Genomic DNA, 15546 nt, shown 5'->3' on the forward strand with positions numbered 1-15546 from the left:
GACATGTCGTTATGTGTCGTTAACTACACCTACTGCACGTATCTCCTCATAAACGGATCAAGTAAACTCCGAATTATACATGTATATCCCCAAATTACACATTTTATAAATCTTAACGCAGCCTCAATAGACAACAACTGAATCGTGCAATATAACAATAATTATTTACACAGGACGTATTGCAGGACAGACAGGGCAAAGTGAAGGCAAGCCACCCGACACTCTCAAACTGATGACAAAGCAAATTCGACGACACGAGCCAAGATCCGAGAACAAGAAACAGGTTTGGGGTTTGTATTATCCGGAGTATCTAAAGCCTCTAAACAAGAAGATATTTAGGGACAAGCTCAATGACCGACTATTTCCACTGACGACAAGAGAGCAAATCCAACTGTCATGTTTGAACTTGCTGCACCGTTATAACAAACGCTCAACACTTTGGTCGTCAAAGGGGAGGAACGAGGGGTGTAGGGTGGAGACTATGGGCGGGTACTCAAATTATCAAGCACCCTTTTATTCAAATGTTAGTATGAGGCATAATAACGGCATACATTGGTAGCAGAGAGATAATAAGTATCCAGAAGACGCCCAAGAGCGATAGAACAGGTGAAGCAATGTACCCGGTAATTCACAAAGGATTCAGTAATAACAAGTTCGGAACGGGTGACTTTTTATGGCAAGTACCCCTTACAGACTAAGTTCAAAGCCGTGAATGGCGACTGTCTGCTGAGGTGCGCGGCATTCACCGCCAGGATTTGTGATCTTCATTTATCTGTCAACACGACACAAGGTGGCCATGGGATACATGTTTACTGCACCGACAACAAGCCCGTTACTGAAATAACGGTCGGTTCTCGTTGCCAGGAAACGGCAATCAAGAGGTGTCGGGTCTGGCGTTCCAAAATATAAAAAAAATTCCTGGCGATCGCTTATTAATCGAAACATTCTCAGCTTAATGCGGAGAACAAGAGTTTATGCGCCTCGTGAGCTGCATATGGCGGCGGGTAGCTGCACGCGCATGGCGGACCTGGGTATCGTTATGAGACAATGCAGGGTAGGCTTTACTGATCGCTCACATCGATCTTTCTGTTCGAGAAGAATATTTCGCCAACAGAAAGCTGGAGGCGCGAGGGTATTTGTCATTCGTGAAGAAGACCAGACGTGATTCCCAGCGTCATGTACAACTGTCACGGTGACCGTTACATTTCTGTCACGTGTCGCCATCGCTGATCTGGATGGCGTCAAGGGAGGCATACTGATTAATGCCCAGAAAGATTTCTAATAAAGATGAATTTAAAGCATTTCCCTATAATTTACTAGTGGACTTATTAAATGCGACATCCTTCTTCCTCCTCCTCATCATCCTTATCATCATCACAACATTTTATGCACTGAACGATCTCAGATACTTGTTCTTGAGGCACAGAATGTTGAGGTTTAGAATCAGTCACAGCTGAGTATGCTCGGAGTATGTAGGTATCAAGAGGTATATACTTTTGCAGATTTCGCGGTATTCATTAAATTGTCTCCACTGTTTGTTTTTTTCCTAGGTTGTAACGGTAGCAAAGTGTGAACTTACCTGTAATTACATTGTAATGTTAAATACCAAGTGATTACTGTCATGTGGACTTTACACACTGATATATATATATACACACACACACATCGACTATTCATGTGTCTTATTACCAGTCTTCGAAAGCATGAACGAATCAAGTAACTTTACATCAGCACAAATCAGTAACCAGCAATCATCATCAAAGTGATCAATTCATCCATCCCAAGCAAAAAGTAATTGAAAACCACATTCAATCAAAACTGTTCGATCATCAGTTGATAGACGAAACAATCGTATTCTCGGGTTGTTTTTTGTTAATTCATGTATGCGTGTTTGTGTGCGTGCTCCTGTATGAGTGTGCGTGCATGTTTAGTGTATGTGTTTGTCTGTGCCTACATGTGTTTGCATACCTGTGTGCGCGTGCAAGTGAACGAAATAGAACGGACACGTGAGCATAAGGGTTAAAAAATGAAAAAGAAAATGTGGATTAAATGTCCCTCAAATTAAAAAAAGAACCAGTGCAGGAGCCATAAATGAATCATCTCTCTAACAAAATTCAGCGACTTTACGGACAGGGTTCGGGTACTTTGCTGTAAGGCACCCGGTATAATGTACCCGGGGTAAGAGCTCACCTCGCAACTCGATACATAATTTAATGGATGACATCCACGCTACATTAGCAGGAGAAATTCAATACTTGCCTCGCAGACTGTAGTCTACAATAGATCAATGTTACTGTGGTTGCACGATGGCATCCTGGGAAACATTAATACATGTGTGTCCCGGTTACCGCCCTCTCACTTTGCCAAAGTGTACCCGATAAACTCCAGGTGTATCGGCCTTCAGCACCAGGGGGATGGAAGTGCAGCCACCAGTAACATGCACATTAAAATACTTGAAAAAAATGGACCGACTGAGCACTGCAAATTGTAATTATAGTTAATAAAGCTGAGAGTAAACGACCTGTCGAAGAAGACAAGACAGTCCATAAACGTGTTTATAGGCTAGTCTGGCTTTATTTACCTTGATGGATAATAACCACAACCACTTCAACCTATTACTGAGCTTCTATATAATAATTAGAAAAGGAAGAAGAAGAAAACAGACCTATAGTGTAGCGATGGCCATCCAGTCGAACCACACAGCGCCTGCGGGCGAGGTTGGAGCCACACTGTTCTGTCGGTACAACGCTCCCTCCGGCTCCGCCGTGATGGTGACCGTGGGAACATCCTCCGTGTACTGATCGTCCTCACAGGCCTGGCTGGCCTCGTCAACCTGCGTGCTGCAGCAGCTCAGTCCCTCCACCCTGTCATTCTCCATCCTGGGTATGCACTCCCCAGCCTTCGGATATCTCGTATACATGCAGGTGAGCTTTGGACAACCACTCAGTCGACGATGAGTAGAAAGGACGTTGAGTGAGCAAAACGAGGATGAAGACGACAAGAATACGATGGAGAAATAAGAAGTGGAAGTCGCTGACTGATGCTTGCAAGCTAGGTAGCTATCGGGTCTGGGGTCAAAAGGTCAGGATATTGCATCCCAACGCACGTTGAGGTCGCATAGAAGCGACTGGCGACATCTTCTCGTGTGGAGCCGGCGCTGCCAAGGGCAAGGCCAGGGGAACACCGGGGGGGAGAGAGTCCGGCACATGGCCTGTTGCACTTCAAGCTCGTAGTTTGCGTGCTCCCGTTCGGAGGATACACCAAGCACCACAAGAGATACAAGCGATGGACGATCAATGGCAGGACCCTGTCAGTCTAACGTTTTCTATTTTCTTCTTACCTTTAACTTACAATTGTGAGTAGGTCAGCACCTCTTCGCTTCCGATTCAGATCTTCTCTCTTAATCCTCCTTGCCAAGCACAAAACACCAAACACCAAAAATATGAACACCAGCTCATCCTTCATCCGATTTCACAATTTGTTGGTTTCAAAACTTACTCTCACCAGTTTGTACCGTATATCCTTAATTGGTGAATTTGTTGCCACCACACATCTGAACACTGAACGGAACAGCTTACGTCATAAAGAAGGGCAGACAACCAGCTGACAAAAGTTCTCTTTTTAAGAGTTATGTCTCTTCGTCGAAAAATGGAAATCAGTAAAGTTAGCACCGCCTGACCCTCGTACTAAGAGCTCAAACACGATGTTATCCTGTAATGCTATGGCCGCGCATGCGCACTCGCTCTGACGATCTCCTCTTCGTCGTATCTACGTCAGCGCCGCTCGCAACGTCTCAGGTCGCCGCTGTTATCTCTCGCTCCGATCTGTCCACGGTAGTGTCAACTTTTTTTCCACGTGTATCCTACGGCGGTTTCCCACCAACGGCTCTGCGCGCAGACAATAACCGTGAAGCACACTCCCGGTAAATCACCGTTGCAGAACGCCCCACACGTGGACCTGTATTCATGTCATCTCACACAAAGCCGGCGGCGGCGTCGACACGTTGACAGGTGAGAAGGAATCGTGACGGAACGATCAGTCCCCGTCCCTCCCACTCTCCTCGCCCACCCCATCCCACCTTCGCTCACGTACTGACGACGATGAAGAAGACGATGACGACGAACATTGGCACGTAACGCCATCAGCGACAACGCCGACTGAGCCTGCCGTTGAGTGCGACGACGGACGCGTTTGGTGTCGTAAGCGGCGGCCAGCGGCCGAGTGGCAGCGTAATGATAGTCGCTCGTAAAGTTTCACTGATCGATCTCCAACAGTCTAGCACAAGATTTCCTCTCCCTTTAACATTTCTTTTTCTTCCTTCGCTCCTTTTTCGCGAACGTCACACCCTCTCAGTGCACGTCACCGAAGGACCTTCTTGGCGCCCGTGTGGAAGCTCTTGTGATACCGGCTCTCCATCGTGACGTTCCAGCGTGGAGTGGAGGGGTCGGGGGTGCGGGGGATACTTTTCAGGCCTGGTGACAAAGAGCGCAAGCGCAACGTTGGCTCACTGCACTAGCACCGGGGTGTGCACCCGCCTACACCCGCTCCCTCCCCCCGTACACGCCAGCCACTGACAGTGGGCCTGCATTGATCAAGGCCGACTAACCGCGCTGCTTTAGTAAATAAACAACCGTATTATCGCCGCCACTCGTTCAAAACATTTGGCAGTGAAGGAGATGGCGTGGGAGGGAGGACAGACGAGTTCAAACCCATGTTTGGACAGAAGCTGTGATCTGGAGCCAAGAAGGTGGTCAGCAGGAGCAGGTGTCAAAGAACGTCACACGTTTGTTGTTGTTAATAATAATAATTCTCCAGAAGCAGAAAACATGGCCAGCAGTGGTTGGCGTCCTGCCCGTGGCTGACTGCCGCTACCAACTGCTGTTTCCGGCGTGGGGGCCGCCAGCTTCCCGTCGCGAGGACGCGGCAGCCAGGGGTCGACATGGCGTCACGACTGGTGGAGCAGCGGAACTGCGGCGCGCGCACCCCCTCACGTGCCGGACCACAAGGTCGCCAGCAACAAGTGGCCGACGTCACACTCCTGCATCCGTCACGGCCTGCAGGGTCAAGGCCAGCAGAGGTCACATCGCCGCACGTCGCCCTCTGCGTCAAGAGTCTCTCTCGTTTGCTTGCAATGTAACAGCGTGAAATATTTCCTTCGATGCTTTTGAAAAAATTCTTACACAAATCCTACTTTTAAAGTTAATTTCCTTTCACCTAATTATTAGGGATTTTTGTTTGTTTGTTTGTTGTTTTTTTTTTATGAGGAGATGGTTCAAGTGCGTAGTTCAGAAGCTGGTGGACGACGTAAAAAACGTAAACGGAGGTTGAACGTACATACGGATATCCTCTTGACTGAACAAACATTCGTTTGTGTGTGACGGCTGCCATCAAGGATTCAATATCTGCAGAATTCGAGGAGACCAAAGCTGTCTGGCAGCGCTGAGAGGTACTCAGTCGTCACCACCACCACCACCAGCAGAAGCAGCGACGGAAGGAGGATGGGACCGGTGGAGGTGGGATTGGCAGCCTTGAGAGTGCATCGTTACCACGTGACAAGAGTTGGGTGGTGGTGGTAGTGTTGTGATGGTGGAGTAGCTAGGGGGAACGGGAAAGGGGTGTATGAGGGTGTTGTTGGAGGACGACTACACGTCACCTTCAGAGAGTTCTTTTCCGGTGGCCGCAGCGGTGATACGTCCAACGTCACCCGTCAACCGAGCTTTTGACAGGAAAAGTTGGATGGGGTATGAAAATGGTTAGGGGTGGATGGAGGGAATAAAACGGGAGTTGGGGAATGGTGTAGAAAACACCAACATGGGACAGGCACCAAGACGCTGGTGTAGGAGAAAAGTGGCTACGCACCACAGACATGAAAGGTTGTCAAGCGATTCCCAAACCTCGGGCTACGTGCACAACACGTTTCTAGAACTTAAAATGGTTCTAAACAAGCAAATTTAGCAACTTAAAAAAAATTGCTCCTATGCCATTGAAATACATTGCCCTATACTTATACAAAAATTACGTCAACGAGAATGAAAGTCTGATTCAAAACATGTTTATCGTATTTGAAACAAATTTTGCATTTAGAAAAAAAAAAAAATATTGTTTTGCGCTCTCTGTTTCTCTGGAATTATCTAATTAGACTTAAGGCCTTAAGGAGTTTAAAATTAGAAAAGTGTCATGCAACTGGCCCCTGGTCTCGCGAGACGAAGCAGTTTTATGAACAGGAGGAGGATGGACGCGGCATTGCGACGACTGCAGGACTTCTTCCTGACTGGATGTCACAGACGCGGAGGCCGACAAGTGACGTAGCAGCGCGCGCTTGAGGACTTGGCAGACGACAAGTGTAAGGCCTCGTCCTGGCACGCACGTCGCAAACCTGTCAGCGAAGTTGACACTGTCGTGTTGTCGTCTGCGTCTACAAAGAGAACTACGGGGAGCCAGGGACAGACGGAGGAGGAGAGAGGAGGATGTGATTGACTTAATTAGCAGAAGCGTGACCTTTGACTTGCTAATATTTTTTGTAAAGTGACAAATAGTGTTAGCCAGCAGGCTGCAGGAATATAATATGCCTCTAGGGATAACTCAGCGCACTGGATGTGTGAGACAGAATATATGTGTTTCAGTGTGTTTGTGTGTCTGTCCACTTCTCCCGCTCGGAATAATGACTAACGAGATGTTTACAGGTGCGCGCGCAAACACATCGTTCATATGGTTCGATGTTTTCACGGGTTCACCCCTCGTTCCTCTTTCGCTCAAGAAAACATTGGCACAGTTATGTTGTTTTTGTCAACATGTCTGTTGTACTACATCAGCTTTCCGACTGGCAGCGACAAAAAATCCCTAGTGGCACTCGACATCAGGGGTCACGTGAGGTCACTGAATTGGATTGTTTGAGCACCGGCATATCAAAGGCACTCATATCAGTACATAGTGGTTATCAAAAACAACACTTTCCAAAGTTGCCACTTCTTGTTACCATGGCAATAAACGTCGGTTAGATGGGGAGTGAGCATGCGCACTGAGTACTGATGCGACCGGAAGTGAGATGTCCTACTCGTTCCTTCAGATGTTTATTATGGGGCAGAAATCTTTTTATACACGTAACTTTCTGTTGGTCTCATGGTGCCTTAACTTTAAAATATTTCAACAAGATTATGGAGAAACATTAGGCGAACTGTCTGCAGGACACAAATGTACTTTTGAATCCGCTCGCGAGTGTCGGATTCCCGAAGAGAAACGCTTAATAAAACTTTATGCGTTCTATGCAGAATTTTTTTAGGGGATGCCATCTTCGAATAACAACCGGGAGAGGTTGAGTGGCAGACTCGCCCTTCATATCGGCCTGACGTAATATGGCGAGTGTGAGCCCTCGAGATAGAGAGATTGTCCTGCACAAAGCCGGTACACGACCCCAAAATGTATTCCTTATTCATCTATCCATCAGTCGAGTCTTCTCGTTTCCAAGCCGATGAGCTTAGGGTTACCCATCCTCTCCCTCCCTCATGCTGTGGTCACTAGTTCTCTTCCTCTCCAAACCCTCCAACCACCCACCACCCCCAACTGCTGCGGAATGCGACAGAATTGAAGTTCAGTCCTGCGAGCTGGAGGGACCTTCCGTCCATCGCCATCTGCCTAATTAAATAATGGGGTACCGGCATCGTGGAAGAACCCAGGGAGGAAGACGCATGCAGTTTTCGGCACAGAGTCTGTACCCTCCATGCCAACAACTGAAGCAAGGGATAGTTAGAGAGGGTATGGGAGGGAAGGGAGGGTAAGGCTGGGAGAAAGAGGAGACGGTCATTCTTGTCATCAAACGCCAGTTTCGGAGGGTCCACGCCAGCGCGCGAGCTAATTGAGGATCAGCATTGCCGGGCCAAGGATGGAATATTAAGAAGCGTATTTCTGGCAGCGACATCTTGCGGCCTACTTTTTTTTACACTTAGACGTAGGAGAAAGTAGAGGCCGTTGGAGATGTGATATGTGTGGTATAACGGACATTGTTATGGGAACTCTTTCTTTCACACTCCTACAGTAGACTCTCAGGTAACCGGCACCCACAGGATTGTAGGGGCCTGATAAAGTTTCTGGTTAGCTTGAGAGTCACTATTAAAAGTAGGCTAATTAATACCACGCCCTATATTATACCATAAGGAATTCACTTGCAATGTCCAGTTTTAGTTAAATGGAAGTCAAACTTCTGGATTTAGTGACTTTCACTAATACAACTTATTTCTTAAAGCTACATGTAACTTGGAACATTTAAAACTGTTACAGTAGTGATCAAGAGGTTACTAGTAAACATTACATAAGTACATCTTTTTAAACTATATTTCCGTTAGAACTGGATTTGTTTTTGTGAGCGTGCTTCTCTCAGAACTAGCCAGAGACCATTACACACAATTTCAGAGACCAAAAATAAAATGAGGGCCTTGGACAATTTTTTAAGTATTTGGCTCATGAGGATCAGATATTTTCATTAAAAACCCTTTCACTCAAATTGTCGCAAATCAATCAATGAACGTTTGTAAGGTTGCGTCCCTTGTGGGGACTCGTGTGTTTACGACATCGAGAGGCTGAGGGAAGGGAATGGGGAGTGATGGAGAGGCTACGTAGCTCTGACACTGTGAGTCCACCCTGCGTGCTGAAGAACAAATAAAAGTTAGACCCTTTTTCGAAGATAATGAGCAATTATCCAAGTTTTTGTGTCGTGTGAAAGGGCCGGCACTCTGACAAAATAGTTTAGAAACGAAAGATAAAGAATTCAGTGTTTGGACTGACCGACAGACAGACCAGGACAGGACAGACAGTCATCTGCAAGAAAAATACGGAATTATTTGTAAACGTGGATTGAAAACTATTCGCCTCAAATAATTTATCTTCGGGAGGAGAATTCTCTCCCTTGTGTAGTTTCACATTTTAAGTCGTAATAACTTTTGAAAAATAAAACTGCGACCTGTCGATACACTTGAAAGATAAACAGCTTATTCTGAGGACGCATGGACAGATAAACATGAAACATTTCTGTATACACCCTAGACGAATCAGACATCATTCAAAAAAGCATTACAATCCCCAAGTGGGGGAGAGGAGCTGAGGTCATACATTAGTCAGGATCTGGATGCACATCAGAGTGCCTGCAAAACGAGGCTGCGTTGAAGAGTGTTGCCCTCGCTATAATCTATTGAATAAACTGCTAAAACGACCCATGAAACTAAAATGCCGGCACCAGGAATCGTTAGCTTGTCCAAAAAAACCCTTGGGCACACAATCGACTGGCGTGTGATCAAACGTGTAATGGCTGCGTCTACCACGCCGGCGGCGCATGCGCACTCTCTGGGCGATGAAGCCATCTGGAGATTGGAGGACGACCTCTCGATGATGTCGTACATTGCCGTCTCTGTGTCGCCAGCTGGGTATACCCAAGTGCTTAGTGAACAGATTTTTATCTTTCAAGAATGAACCTTGGCGCCAATATTCAAATGAGAATTTGTCGTCGAATGAGTTTTAATTGAACTTAACACAGAAGACTTATATCAAAACCATATAAGTCGGTCAGCAGGCATATGCTTTCTTAGCATGTCATTAGTATCTGTTAGAATTAATATCTGTGGGATGCTCTAATGGTGTATCTATCTGTTGTCAGTCACATATTATTCTCCAAACACGAAACCCGTTCGCAGGGAATCTGTGGAAATAACAAGTTTGATGAAACGTTTTCAAACGCACTAATGGCCGCTTGCTCCGATCCCCGCCTCGCGTTGACAAGCTGTGTTCTGATTGGACAGCCAAATAAATTAGAGGTCACAATAGGCCGGGTCGACCCTTCAATGGGATGAAATATCGGTCCGCCCACAGCAGGTCCTGCCTCGGCATCAGGCAGCTCATTTTCACGCTGACGATAAATGGAAGCGGGAGAGTGAGAAGCAGCCTGTTAACCCCTCCTGGCCCCCCGGCTGATGAGTTCCGCAACAGGCACTCACTCCGTCTCGGCCTCCATCTCAAGAAGACCACCATCGGTTCTGAGTTGTCTCCGTGTTTACCCTACAGCTAGGCACGCCATCAAGTTATCAATGTCGCTTTCGCTAAATTACATTGTAACCAGCTCCACGGGTTGCTACCCGAACTACACGGTATGTACACGAACTTACAGTAAAATGTTTTGCTTTACACGTGGAAATGTTTTTACGACATTTTGGGATGGAGTGTAAGTCAACTGTTACCTGCTGGATAACTAAGTGGCGACAGCTATATGGTACATCTGGTTCCAGTCCCTCAAAGCGCGGTCTTTACAGGTGATTTTCTCTGAAGACACGCAGACTTCATCAAAGTCAAAGGTGCCCGGCCTGATTGTAATAAAGGTAAACTGAGATGAGTATAAAGAAGTCTTTTGCTTCGGGTCACCGCTGCTCAGAATGGTCTGAGAAATGAACCCTACCCCAATACCCCTCATTGCCGGTGCACCTGCCCAACCAATGTTTACTAGCTGCCACACATGCATTCCCTTCCTACACGATCTTGAAAAAGCTTTTGTTGAGACGGACATCTCAGTAACAAAACCACTCAGGATATCAGGAGATCCTTAATCTTCATGTTTTTGCTTTTCGTCACACACTTCAACTTCTAACCGCCAATCCAAAAAAAGTCGTCAAGATGTCTGACTCTCAGGTCAGAAGAGAGGACATCGTGCGGCTCATAAAATCAGATACCCAGACGCCATCAGACATGGAAGAACAAGCTCGACTACTCATGCGCGGTGAGTAATCACGTGATTCAATCGTCTCGTCCAGCCGGTGGAAGCGTGCACAGCAGAAGGTCAAAGGTCGCTGGCAGTCCCGCTGTGAGATACTCTCGAAGACCACCAAATTCGTTGGATGGCATTGACCGCGCAGTGGAAAACAAGCTCATTGGCCGAGAAAAGGGAAAGGGGTAAAAGCTCCAGGCCGGGAGCATGTTGAGGGGGCATGGTGTTGAAGGAGCACTCAAACTGACATTTTCGTCGTCGTGAAGGAGGAAGATGCGTCTGTGGCTCATGATGGCCGGATCTGTCGAGCACAAACTGCGCGGTAACTACCGCTCAAGCGCTCTCTGGATGCCGAAACGAAGACAGTGGAACCAGAGCTGTATTATTACTACACGGTTACAGCCTTTTTCTCTCTTTCAGATGAGGCCTCAGGGGGAGCCATTCTCAGCCCCGGTACGTCCTGGCCACGCACCGTATAACATTTTACGTGTTCGCTACGGGCTCCACTCTTATAGCCACCCACGTCACAAATAAAATGTTAAACTGCTCTGTCTCTCGGAATGATTCCTACTGGCGTGTTCATCAAACTTGCAAAGTAATGGAGACGATTCAGCAAACCTCAGACGCCTACATTTACAGTTGTATCCGCGATCGGCATCTGCAACATTTTCTGTTGTAAATGCTTCTAGCCTAATTTCTGTTTTCCCGTTTTCTCATCTTTATTGTCTTATTAGTAAACTTTATATGTCAAAGAGCTGTTTGCAGTAAATCAAGACCAGATCACCACATATTTTTTATAACTACCATATGGTAACTGAATATTCGGATATACCAGTTATATTTAGTGATTTGTGGATCAGTACACTTTAACAGGTAGTTTTCATGAGGACTGCCACGTGCCATCTGTATATTCCAGCCAAAGCAGAGACACCAAATGGTTTGTTTCTAGGTCTATACTCCGTTTTCTTTGGGGTGTGCTTTCCTTCGCGAACATTCCTTGCACGCAGCTGACAGGTTAGTACCCGATGGCTGGACCTTGCTTCAAGCATCTCAGAGTCTATGGAACTTTATGAGTCGCGTGAACTTCATTTCATCCCCTTAGCAACGACCTCAGGCCACCAAAGGCGAGGTGATAATGGCGATGACTGAGTGTAGACAAGAAGAACTTCAAGCAAAGTGGATGAGAAGAGGAAATGAAATTATCTGGTTGAACAAAATATCTACAGACCTTAGAGTTCGCGGACGTGGCAGTGACTGGAAGAGCGTATAAACCGTTCATACATCAGGAAGTACATCTTGGATCGAGAGAAATCTTAACGCATGACAGGAGAGAGAGAGACAGGAGAGAGAGAAGGAACAGACCAGCTCTGGGTCTCTTACTAACACACACACACTCGCACACACGCAGTCGTTCATTAGATGACACAGGTTCTGTCAACCATTCAATCCGTTCACTTTGTTATCACTGACTCTTACAGCAAAGAAGTCAAGACAGTTAACATGATGTATAATCAGACCATGTCACCTCCACAGCCAAACCTTTCCTTCATCGTGACTAACAGTAATAGTTTTAAACAACATCAATCAACTAAAAACTAATAAAGCTGACAGAACTAAATAAAGAACAGGCTCGACGAAAATGGAGACCAAACAATCTAACGAGAAGACGCAGGAACCTGTCATGGTAATCAGAATAAAGATTCCTCCCATCAAGCCTCCTTCCCCCACCTTTTCCATCATGGATCACGTGGTCTGGTCCGATTAGAGAGTGGCCCTAGACTTCTTGTCTTTGTCTGAGACTGAGAGAACAAGGCGAGGCGGTTGGTTCCATCTGACTTTCAGATTGTGATATTTGTGGTGCTGGGAGGGGCAGCAGCCTCCGTGCCGTGTGCAGACGACTTGCCCTCTCAATCTCGCGGTCGCACGAGAGTCGTGGAGCTTTCCAGAACAATCGTTCTTAAAATAATCTCCTCGGAAAGCACTGTAAACAGAATCAGTCTTGGCCGCCCGCTTTCTGATCGTAATCTCAACTGCATCCGCCATGAGCTGCAACTACTTCTGGCCACCAGCCACCCAGGCCACCAGTGGCGGGTCTTTTGTGTACCCGGGTCTGAATAAAGCTTTGAAAGCACGCGATGCTGTTTTCTGACAGCGGTTTTCATTCCAGATGTTGTCGAGAGAAGATGCCACTCCGAGATGGAGTCATCAGAAATTAAAATGGAAGTACCAAAAGTAAAATAAGTCTGTAAAACGCATTCCATGTTCTAACTTTTAAGCCGGAATACGTCAAGACCTTTATAAACACATCTTGAGAAGTAAACATTCAGAGATTTTGGAAATTAAATACATTTTTTTTCCAAAGACTTTGAAATAAAGTGTAATTACTCGTCACAGAATTTTACACGAACAAGGGTCAAACTGATTTTTATCGACGAGCCATCAGACATGCGCACTGCATTGGTCCGACTAACCCACATCTCTGTCTACTAAACTACTGTCGTCTCTGTATTTATCATGTTCTTGCTGTCTCTGCTCTCTGAAGAAGGTCCTAAACACATGACCTCCATGCTACGCATCTCAGGAACCCAACAGAATATACGTTGTCATGGAGACACAACAGACGAACAGCAACTGTCAGTCATTTCAAATTGCGTCCTGCGGTAAGCGCTGGGCTCCAAGTTGTTAATCGTGGACATTGCGGTTGCAGCGCACGCGGCGCTGGTCACATGCCTGTCTAGAGACACATGATCTCACGTGAGACAAGGGAGATGTTCCAGGCTCTGACGTCATCAAGATGCCTGCCGTCGTCGCTCAGCGGGTGTTTGATAAGCGCGGGGCAAGATGCGGGTGAGCAGGCTGGTGTGATGAGGGTGAACACCGGGCAATTTCGCAAGCTTTGATTCTGGTTTTCGATTTACTGAAATTATTCCAGGACAAAATAATTTCACATGTTGTTATTGCCGTTGCTGTTGATGTTACTGTTGGTGTTGATGAGTTTGTCTTTGTGCCACGCATCAGATGAGAGAAATTCATCATAATCTTCTCTGACCTCATCGTCTGGAATTCTCTGTTCATTTATCTCGAGCTGTGTTTACCGATGAAGCTCTAATTTTCTTTAACTCTGGAGTTGGTGCTCGTATCTTTTAGTGAACTCCTCCACTCACTCTTCCGCTCTTGTCTATGCACGTTGTTTATGTTTACCACCATGTCTTCCACTTGCTTTCTGGGGAAGACGAATCAGAACTTCACTTGCTCTGTCCTTCAAGAGCCCCAAGCTCCCTAATTGAATGTGCCCTTCACTGACATCAGCAGACAACATTTAGGTTCATCCTTTTTATTAAAACATTGATTCATAAAAAGCACAACATGTTTCTGTGACAGTCTATGAGATCGTCAGATGCTATTAGCCTGTCTGCAACTTTGAAATTAACTTTTTATGTTTTTCACCAAACAGAATAAAAAATCCTTCTTTCGCCAAAAGAATGTCAGACAGATCCTCAGGATTCCACAGAATTCTACATTTTAACTTTTTATTCACAAGGGCTATGGACGATGTAGAAAAAAATCCCAATCATTTTGTCTTCGAGTTCAATGTGAAATAAGTCTTTTAGGCAGTTTAGATATATTTTAATCACTATACAAATTGCACTAATAATAAGATGCCAAGTCGATAGAACTTTTTCCGCTCTTCTTTACAAGATTATTAGCAAATTCCATCGAAACTGCAAGTACGACTTCAAACACTAGTCTTCTGGTCAACTCTCTTTGAAACAGTATTTATGACATAATTTCATTTACAATATCAGCTAGTATATCGGAGAAAAGAATAGCAGTAATAATGATAATATTCAGTGATAATATTTATATAGTTCTTTACAGTATAAACTACTAAAAAATGTACTTAAAGAAAACATTTCCTTTATTATTGTGTTTGCTATGTAACTTGCAGGAAAATCTCACGAGCATTATATCCATCTTACAAGAACTATAAACTGTAAACAAGAAGTTAGACGTAGCAAATTAATCTGAAGACTAGTAAACTAGGAAAACAGATGTATTATGAGGAGAATTTACGAAGAGAAAATATTCCAAGAGGCTATGTAGTGTCAACAATAACGCACGAGACTGGAGGTCGACTCACCCCGGGGTCAGTTGGTCTTTACGCCTTCAGAACGCACTCTGCTCCACAGGTAACCTGTCAGTTTGTTTGTTTCTTTGTTTAGGAAGTTGTTTTTATTGCGCTTACAATCAAATGACACTGTGCAATGTTTGTTTCTGTGTTTTTTCTTGGCTTACTCACATGAGAGGAAAGTCTGGCAGTAGCAAAGGATGGCGTAGAGTGCTTGTCCCCCATAAAGTAACTCTTCACCACACGCCACACATTTTGCATTTCCCTCGACGGATCCTGAACTCGGAAAATATTTTCATTTCGTGGTCCCCGAATTCCTGAAGCCTACAACTTACTTTTCTTTCAAACCAAATGGGAAGAACGCAGGCGTATTCTAGATTAATGTTCTCTGCCTCCCACCCTTCTCCTCTTTTGCTTCCTTCATCTCCTGTTTACTCTCTCTAGGCCACTCTGTCTTCTTCTTGGTACTGGACCACCTCTTGTAATTCCCTGGTGAATACACTTGTGTATAGTCTATCGACAAACGGAAATTTAAAAGCGAAGGTCTCCTGAACAGCATCAATACTCTCTTCCACCCAGTTCCCCCCATGATGATTTGCTTTACTCGCAACTGAGTGGAAAGCTCAATATATTCGCACTATTTACATATAAAGAAAATAGTTTACTGGATGCGGAA

General features: G+C 45.5%; 1 protein-coding gene across 3 annotated transcripts in view; it reads right to left on the bottom strand.

Annotated features, from left to right (window-relative positions):
- LOC112572337 (calcium/calmodulin-dependent 3',5'-cyclic nucleotide phosphodiesterase 1A-like) overlaps nucleotides 1-15546 on the bottom strand; it is a 229742-nt gene that overhangs the window by 136366 nt on the left and 77830 nt on the right. The window contains exon 1 of one of the 3 annotated variants that reach the window (XM_025252012.1): nucleotides 2666-3362. The exons of the other annotated variants lie outside the window; for them this stretch is intronic. The gene's annotated coding sequence lies outside the window, so the exon portion shown is untranslated. Of the gene's footprint in view, nucleotides 1-2665; nucleotides 3363-15546 lie in introns of those variants that run through there. 3 annotated transcript variants of the gene reach the window in all.

Source organism: Pomacea canaliculata, linkage group LG1, assembly GCF_003073045.1.
Source record: "Pomacea canaliculata isolate SZHN2017 linkage group LG1, ASM307304v1, whole genome shotgun sequence".
In the NCBI taxonomy this organism is placed as follows: Eukaryota; Metazoa; Mollusca; class Gastropoda; order Architaenioglossa; family Ampullariidae; genus Pomacea; species Pomacea canaliculata.